The following is a 10,132-nucleotide window of genomic DNA, read 5'->3' as shown; positions in this document are numbered from 1 at the left end:
ACTGAGTCAATGTGCAGGGTACCAGGTAGTTGAGGTAATATGTACATGTAGGTAAAGGTAAAAGTGACTAGAAAATCAGGATAGAGATTACCACTCCTCATCCAGGGAGTGCTCACACACACACACACACACACACATACAGGGAGGGAATGTTGTGTTTGTTTAACATTGTTTTAGGACTATGAAAATGGACAAAATGATTAGCCTATGGATTATGAAAACAACAACAATAAATGTGAAAATGGGAGAGGAGAAATGACTAGAGACAGTGTTGTTTAACTCACTGACCAGGACCCATGAGTTCTTCTTACCTTTGTTCAGTAGAAAAGTCTCCCTCTCTAAACTTTAAGGTTGTTCCATAGACTGGTCACTCTTCATGGACACACAGCTGGGAACAGGGGAGGCTGGTCTCTCCTGCTGGATTGGTCTTCAACACAACAGAGACAAACATTACATCTCTCATCTACTCTGAGCTCAGATGGGGAAACATAAGAAGAGTTTCACAAATAGAACTGACTTCCAGACGTTAGTTAATGGCGCGAGAGCAGTGTGTCATTATTAATGACGACATTCATTTAGCGTCGCGAGCGTTGTCGTCAGTCTGTCAGCCCCGCTAAAAGGCTGGTGTCGTTACTCTGCCTTCTCCGGGGGATGTTGAGGTAAATTTACTAACCGGGAGGGTTGAATGATGTAATTAATTGGAGGGCTGGAAGACGCACTCTCGAGGTTGTTTACTCACAATATCAGATAATAAGATGATTTTTATAATGAATGTATACTGAGGTTGAGGTTTTGACTAGTGATTATTTACCCGGCGTTCAATACCTGCTATTGAGGCGCCCTGAAAATAATATTCAAAAGTTCGGTCCTTGGACACAGACGGGTTAAACACTAAAGTTACCGTCCATCTAGTGAAGAGAGGAGAACCGGACAGAGGTAGACAGCATCCGTCAACGAGAGAGGGAGAAGCCTCACCGGGATTTAACAGGTGGAAGAAACAACCGGGGAGCTCCATCGGTCCACAAGAAATGCAGACAGCCGGTGATGATGTAGTGGTAGCTATGGTAACTAGGATGCTGCTGGTAGAGTAGCTAGCTAGCTTACCGAGCTGTACCGACTAGCTAGGATAACTAGGATGCTGCTGGTAGAGTAGCTAGCTAGATTACCGAGCTGTACCGACTAGCTTGGTTAGTTAGCAGGTCGTTCGTCTGTCCCTCGTCTCGATGATGAATCCGGTGAACCACAAAATGAAACAAGGATAGAGAGTGAAAGGGATCTGGCTACACTCACACTGTCCCTGACCGTAAAGAAAAAAGCAAATTGAACAGTAAACTTCGGTGTCTCAACACTGTAACAAACTCCGTCGTTATTCCCCAAGATCACCTCAGTCCACTCTGCGCGTAACCGGCTTGGCGCCACACCGAACGTGGACGCGGACAGTTCTGTACGGGGACGCGGACAGTTCTGTACGGGGACGCGGACAGTTCTGTACGGGGACGCGGACAGGGGACGCGGACAGTTCCAGAACGCGGACATGAGCAGTGCCAGTCAAACCCAGTCTTGACAGTGGGTAACATTGGTAATATTCATTTTTTATCATTATGTAAAACAAACATTCTGTTTTTTTATAACAATATGTTGAGATCAGGGACCATACCCACAAAGTGTCTCAGAGTAGAACATTGGTCGTATAAGTGCTGAGAATAAAGACAGTTTACACTTTATGGGTATAAATTAAAGCTATGCATGAAGTCTCTAGTCCCACCTCGTCAGCAGATATTTAGGACACCACGTGAGCTGTCCTAAGTAGTTAAGAGTTAACAGCAGGTGTCTTGATAATACTATAGAATAATGCAGTGAGTCAGTGGTTCCTGAGCCACATGTAATTGCTTTGGAGTAGTTTAAAATAATGTTTTGATATTTGATATGATCAATCCATTAATAATATATGTCTTGTGCTTTTGGCAATGATTTATGTGTAATAATGATGTATAACAAGTGATACCATGTATGTCTGCATAGCATTTTGTTTTCATTTTGTCAGATTAACTCATGCTTATTCCCCAAGATTAACTCAGGTTTTCACCCAGTGGCTAAGGAGTTGGACCTGAGGCCTAAAGTTGGCTGGTTCAAATCCCGGTGGAAAATTTGCTAACTGCTAGGGTTGCGTGATGTCATTTATATTCCGAGGTTGTTTACTCGCAATATTAGATATTAAGGTGATTTTTTATAATGCATGTATACTAAGGTTGAGGTTTTGACTAGTGATTATTTACCTGGGATTCAATACCTGCTATAGTCACTTGTTTTTCTCACCCAATAGCAACACAGCCCTAATAGGAGATATACAGCTAACTAAAGTAATGAGACCATTTTAGAAAATCATGAGACATATGGGCTGTGGTTGCTGCTATTTTATGTCAATCATATTGCTGCTTGTAGACTATAACTGATGCTTCATGGTCCATCATATTGCTGCTTGTAGACTATAACTGATGCTTCATGGTCCATCATATTGCTGCTTGTAGACTATAACTGATGCTTCATGGTCATCATTGCTGCTTGTAGACTATAACTGATGCTTCATGGTCCATCATATTGCTGCTTGTAGCCTATAACTGATGCTTCATGGTCCATCATATTGCTGCTTGTAGACTATAACTGATGCTTCATGGTCCATCATATTGCTGCTTGTAGACTATAACTGATGCTTCATGGTCCATCATATTGCTGCTTGTAGCCTATAAATGCTTCATGGATGCTTCATGGTCCATCATATTGCTGTAGTTAAGAGTTAACAGCAGGTGTCTTGATAATACTATAGAATAATGCAGTGAGTCAGTGGTTCCTGTGCCACATGTAATTGCTTTGTAGTAGTTAAAATAATGTTTTATATTTCTGTATGATCAATCCATTAATAATATAGACCTACATGCAACAGCAAGTCTTGTGCTTTTGGCGCTGAGTTATGTATAATAATTATGTATAACTGCATAGCATTTTGTCTTCATTTTGGCAGATTAACTCATGCTTATTTCTGAAGATTAACTCAAGTTGGAGTTGGAGCTGTGACCGAAAGGTGGCTGGTTCGAATCCCGGGCCGGGCGCTGGAAAAAACAGGTGGAATTGATCTGACCACTGGAGGGCTGCTGGGTTCACATCCTCAAAACATGAACCTTTTGTTGATCAGAACTCTAGATGTTCTTCTTCACTGAACCCCAAAATATATATATAACTTTTATTGATTTCATATTTTAAGGAAGTGATAGAAGCCTTTTTGGCTCTATAAGGAACCTTGTTTTCTAAACACATTTTTCTTTTGATGATTTAATTATCTACATCATGTTATTTGAGAGTGTATAATAATAAACACGTTTACATCATGTTATTTCAAGTTCTCCCTTTGGAGCACAACATCACATTGTTAAATAATAGTCCTAAACTTGGCATGGCTATAAATTGGGCATTTGAAGGCATCTTGGGTGTAATATGAGTTTGATGAAAATGAACATTGTTGCAACGTTGTAGGCAACATTATTGGCAAGGGACTTGATACCGACTATGCCAAAGATATTTAGAGTTGTTAAACGGGTGTGAAGATTTGTACATTGCAACGAGTACAGTCAGGGTTCCGTGGAACCCCTGCAGTACCTCCACAGACCCCGGATTGAGAACCCCTGCAGTACCTCCACAGACCCCAGATTGAGAACCCCTGCAGTACCTCCACAGACCCCGGATTGAGAACCCCTGCAGTACCTCCACAGACCCCGGATTGAGAACCCCTGATTTAGCAGATGCTCTTATCCAGAGTGATTTACAGTAAGTGCTTTCATCTTAAGATAGCTATTTATTTTGGAAATAAACTTAATAAATTCTTCATAAAATTGTGATCTTACTTCTTAGCTTTGGTGTCATGTCCCCCAGAGAGATGCATTTTAGAGGCAGGGCCCCCCTCTCTCTCCCCAGAGAGACTCATTTTAGAGCACTGACCCCTAAACAGAGATACAACATGTTGGTTGTGGTTAATATGGTGACAACTAATTACTGAATGTCAATTGTTCACATTTATCCATTATCTCTTTTGAGAAATAAAACATTTACTAACAGACATATAGAAACAGTCAGGTGATTTAATGCAATCACATGAATATGTCGTTGTGACATTTCATCTCCATGGTCAACTGTCTGTAATAATAATAAGTCACTGTTTGTTAAGGTAGTTATAGACAGTACAGCAACAATAATAATAATAATAATAAAGTAGACTAGGTTATAATGTATAGTAGTGGTTTGTTAGTGATATGTAGCTGTTATTTTATGTAAAGTAGACTAGGTTATAATGTATGGTAGTGGGTTGTTAGTGATATGTTATATTATGTAAAGTAGACTAGGTTATAATGTATAGTAGTGGGTTGTTAGTGATATGTAGATGTTATATTATGTAAAGTAGACTAGGTTATAATGTATAGTAGTGGGTTGTTAGTGATATGCAGATCGAGGTCTATGTAGCAGGACAGAGAATGTACTGTATATAACCTACATATCATAGATGATGAGACAGGTTATAATGTATGGTAGTGGGTTGTTAGTGATCAGTTAGACATAATAGTTATATGTTATATTACCAGTAGCAGGACAGAGAATGTACTGTATATAAGCCTACATATCATAGATGACCAGTCTAAACCTGTTCAGATCAGTTCACATAATGTTATAGTCCTACCAGTAGCAGGACAGAGGATGTACTGTATATAGCCTACATATCATAGATGACCAGCCTAAACCTGTTCAGATCAGTTCACATAATGTTATAGTCCTACCAGTAGCAGGACAGAGAATGTACTGTATATAACCTACATATCATAGATGACCAGTCTAAACCTGTTCAGATCAGTTCACAGAGACCATCAGGTTTGTCAGCATGATAAGTGATCATAACTCAAACCTACTCTGACTATTGAATGTCTGACATCGACTAACCTTATAATAGTGTGTAGAAAGCCAAGACCAACGAGAGTTTGCCCATCTTTCCTACGTCTCAACACATTTATCTGACTTCTAATGTACTGAGAAATATGTGCCACAGTTTCAACAGCCATTTTATAACTGCGTAGGCTACAAACATACTTTTAATTTCATATGAGGAAATCACATAACTTACAGTCACTGGTGCAGACGCCTGTTTTCTTACAGATGAAGTAGCTTTCATAGACAACTCATTCAACCAGCCTAAACAACAGTAAATACAAGATGTCAAATGGTCAAAGGAGAATACATGAAAGACAGGTATTTTGCTACAGATGTTGGATCTTAATTTGAGACAGTTTACTGAAGCAGAAAAATGATGTGGATTATAATTAACATTTTAAAGTGGAAATGACAAACTTCAGAAGCCTTTTAAAACATCAAATACACTGCAAGTTTTAGTTTTCCTGCAACAGGGTGATCAAAGTCAGATCCTACATCTGTACAGAGATGATGTCTTTATCTGAAAAAGGAAGTTTGAGTTATTAGCAATGAAGTTGCAACTGTCAGCTGCTGTAAACCTCTGTGATTGGATGTTGTAGACCCCAATCTGAACAGTTTCTTCCCCGTGGTTATAGCCTTTAGCTCTATGCTCAGTCTACCGAGTTCAATATATTGTTGTACGTAAACTTTGTGCAAACTCCACCGCCTGTATTCTGTCTCTTAATGTTTTCTTTCACTAGCAGCACCATGTCACCATGTTAAATAATGTGTTCAGATGTAGGATCTTTCCAACTCTGAGGACATGTCATTGTGATGTCATTAGTTACATTTCAACCTGTTGATGAAGGCAACTAGAAGGCTGAACCCAGAAGACAACTCTAAATCAACACTTACTGATATTATCCTAAAATCCTTTCACTCCTATTATTGTGTCTCTTTGTTCAACGAATGTGGGGCAGCCTGTGCTGTTAATATAGTTGCAAAACAGCCTGTGCTGTTAATATAGTTGAAAACAGCGGGCAGGGAGGTCAACACCCTACGTATTGCACCAATAGGGTTAACCCACATGGTGGGAATTGTTACCTGGCTCACACAAAAGCATGTCTCAGACACCAATGTAGCAAACAGCGGGGCAGGAAGCATCCTGAACCCAGGTTGCATGTGTTAAAGGTGAACAACCTACGCATCGTGCCATTGGCATCAATTGGGTAACTTGGTTGGAATTGTGACGTGGCTCATATAGTGAGATCACTACACTATAGAGAAACTATGAGTACAATTACATTATCATATGAAATGTAGAGGATCACTACACTATAGAGGAACTATGATACAATTACATTATCATTTGAAATGTATAGGATCACTACACTAGAGGAACTATGATACAATTACATTATCATATGAAATGTTAAATGTAGTAAAAAATAATGATACAATTACATTTCCGGTATGAAATCCGCTATGATAAATTAATTATCACATGAAATGTTGAGGATCACTACACTATAGAGGACCTATGATACAATTACATTCCATGTTGAAATGTGATTAAACTGATACAATTACATTATCATATGAAATGTAGACTGAACTATGATACAATTACATTATCATTTGAAATGTTTTACTACACTATAGAGGAACTATGATACAATTACATTATCACATGAAATGTTAAATTTATCTACTATAATATATGAATGTTGACATATTGAATTTGACTTGACCATTACACCAGTCAGCTCCATGATTAAACTGACACCAACCTGTCTCAGTAGAAGTAGACTGTTAGGAGTGTTTTACATTCACTATACTAACATTACACCAGACATTTAATTTATCTACTGTTAGGAGTGTTTTACTTCACTATACTAACATTACACCATACATTTAATTTCTCTACTAAGTGTTTTACACCTAACATTACACATTTAATTTATCTACTGTTAGGAGTGTTTTACTGTCATTCACTATACTAACATTACACCATACATTTAATTTATCTACTGTTAGGAGTGTTTTACTTCCATTCACTATACAAAAATAACACCATACATTTAATGTCTCTACACACTTTACAATAATCCCTGGGAAGATTTTCACCTTGTAGCCTGAATTCACAACCAGAACATGTCAAGTCATTGAGATATTTCCTGTTCTGTTCTGTATATTCTGATGGGTGAGGTCTGAGCTGGAATGTGAAGCTAACTGAATCTGGCTAATTTTTAGAAACCCAGTATATCTAGCTAGTATCATAGTTTACCCCTCAGGCTACAATCAGGTTTCAGCATCAGGCAGGTATCAACATGCCGAGTCGTAGGCTACAACCTGGGTTGTGTTCATTAGTTTACTCCACAGCCAACAGTTTTAAAATGTTGCTGTCAAGCCCTGACCACAGAGAGCCCTTGGTTCTCTATGGTGTTGAAGATCAAGGCATGACTCCACAGCCAATAGTTTTAAAATGTTGCATAAACAGTTTCTCTCGCTGTACAATGTGACCTAAACAGTTTCTGTTGCCAAATGTTTTGCTACGGTGGGCACTAATGAATACACACAACCTGTTTAGGAAAGTGTACAAGTCTATAGGTATTGTTAGTCTCTCCACAATGGTCTTTCACACAACATAGACCTTCCTGAGTGAAAAACGTTAACAGTCGATTAGAAATATAAAATGTTTGTTTGTTGCTTGTTGTGTTTTAAGTCTGTTTTGAGAAGACAAGTCTATAGACCAATGATACAGTACACTCTTAGAATAAAGGGTTCCAAACAAATATTATTTTGCGTTCCAGGTAGAACCCTCTGTGGAAAGGGTTCTTCATGGAACCTACAAAAGGGTTCTACCTAGTACCAATGAGGGTTCTACAAGGGTTTGTTATCCTATGGGGACAGCCAAAGAACCCTTTAGATTCTCAATAGTGTCAGGAGCGATCACCCTGGGGCACACAGATGGGCACAGAACAAATTCACCCCACGCATCTAATTAATGTCAAAAGCATTTAAGGAGGGTTCCTATTATAACACTGTCCACCAACAATATCATCAACTATATGAATACACATAACAACATCATCAACTATATTAATACACATAACAATATCATCAACTACATTAATACACATAACAATATCATCAACTACATTAATACACATAACAATATCATCAACTACATTAATACACATAACAATATCATCAACTACATTAATACACATAACAACATCATCAACTATATTAATACATAACAATATCATCAACTACATGGGGACACATAACAATATCATCAACTACATTAATTACAATTCATCAACTACATTAATACACATAACAATGATCACTATATGAATACCATAACAATATCATCAACTATATGAATACACATAACAAATCATCAACTATATTAATACACATAACAATATCATCTAATTAATGTAACAAAACATTTAATCAACTACATAATATCATCAACTTATAATACACATAACAATATCATCAACTAATAATACACATAACAATATCATCAACTACATTAATACACATAACAACATCATCAACTATATTAATACACATAACAATATCATCAACTACATTAATACACATAACAATATCATCAACTACATTAATACACATAACAATATCATCAACTACATTAATACACATAACAATATCATCAACTATATGAATACACATAACAATATCATCAACTATATTAATACACATAACAATATCATCAACTACATTAATACACATAACAATATCATCAACTACATTAATACACATAACAATATCATCAACTATATTAATACACAACAATATCATCAACTATATGAATACACATAACAATATCATCAACTATATGAATACACATAACAATATCATCAACTATATGAATACACACAACAATATCATCAACTATATGAATACACATAACAATATCATCAACTATATGAATACACATAACAATATCATCAACTATATGAACACACATAACAATATCATCAACTATATTAATACTCATTACAATCGTCGTCTTACCTTTTATCTCTCAATAGAAACACAGTCTGAAGGATCATCGGGTCGTCAAAAGTTAGTTTCATTTGCCCTGCTCATTTACATATCAGGTTCTGCCTGTTCTCTCTCCCTCTCTCTTTATAGCTCTTACAATGTGTCTTGGCATACATTCTACAACTGTCTGGAAATCTATTCTTCTGTCTCTCTCCATTACTTTCTCTGTGTCGTCTGTTGCTGTCTCTGTGTCCTGTCTGGTGTCTCTCTCCATCATATCCTATTCTGTTGTTGTCTCTGTGTCTTGTCTGTGTCTAACTCCATCATATCGGCCTGCTACAATACAACATTCACAACATGACAACTCAACTACATAACACCATTAAATACAGTTGGAATGTAGTTAGAACTCAAACTGTTTCCATCAAACAGAAAAACAACAATAAATCTGGATCAACACATTTAGATTTCTAGATGCTGCACTTTGCTGTTTCATTACCCAGACAGCTGTTTAAGGTCATACCAAGGCAGAGTGTAGTATCAGTACTTAGGGGTCATAGGTCAGACCAAGGCAGAGTGTAGTATCAGTACTTAGGGGTCATAGGTCATACCAAGGCAGAGTGTAGTATCAGTACATAGGGGTCATAGGTCAGATCAGTGGTCATGGCTGATATGCATGGACAAGAAAACAAACTTTAAAGCCATTTTTCACTGTTTGTGTAGATGCTGTGTAGATGCTGTTTGTCTTTGTAGGACAGTAGTTCAGGTGGCTGTTTGTGTAGATGCTGTTTGTCTTTGTAGGACAGTAGTTCAGGTGGCTGTTTGTGTAGATGCTGTTTGTCTTTGTAGGACAGTAGTTCAGGTGGCTGTTTGTGTAGATGCTGTCTTTGTAGGACAGTAGTTCAGGAGGCTGATTGTGTAGATGCTGTTTGTCTTTGTAGGACAGTAGTTCAGGTGGCTGTTTGTGTAGATGCTGTTTGTCTTTGTAGGACAGTAGTTCAGGTGGCTGTTTGTGTAGATGTTTGTGTAGATGCTGTTTGTCTCTGTAGGACAGTAGTTCAGGTGGCTGTTTGTGTAGATGCTGTTTGTCTTTGTAGGACAGTAGTTCAGGTGGCTGATTGTCTCTGTAGGACAGTAGTTCAGGTGGCTGTTTGTCTTTGTA

General features: G+C 37.7%; 1 long non-coding RNA gene across 1 annotated transcript; it reads right to left on the bottom strand.

Moving 5' to 3' along the window:
• Positions 1-330: 330 nt before the first annotated feature.
• LOC135536589 (uncharacterized) lies at positions 331-9,204 on the bottom strand. Its single transcript, XR_010455011.1, has 4 exons — positions 9,001-9,204; positions 5,162-5,229; positions 3,897-3,992; positions 331-427 (listed from the first exon to the last, which is right to left on the bottom strand). It is a non-coding gene; the product is annotated as an uncharacterized LOC135536589 (long non-coding RNA).
• Between the last annotated feature and the right edge of the window lie 928 nt (positions 9,205-10,132).

This window comes from Oncorhynchus masou, unplaced genomic scaffold (genome assembly GCF_036934945.1).
Source record: "Oncorhynchus masou masou isolate Uvic2021 unplaced genomic scaffold, UVic_Omas_1.1 unplaced_scaffold_6414, whole genome shotgun sequence".
In the NCBI taxonomy this organism is placed as follows: domain Eukaryota; kingdom Metazoa; phylum Chordata; class Actinopteri; order Salmoniformes; family Salmonidae; genus Oncorhynchus; species Oncorhynchus masou.
The sequence above is the reverse complement of the archived record's forward strand: the minus strand, read 5'-3'. Positions and strand labels throughout refer to the sequence as shown.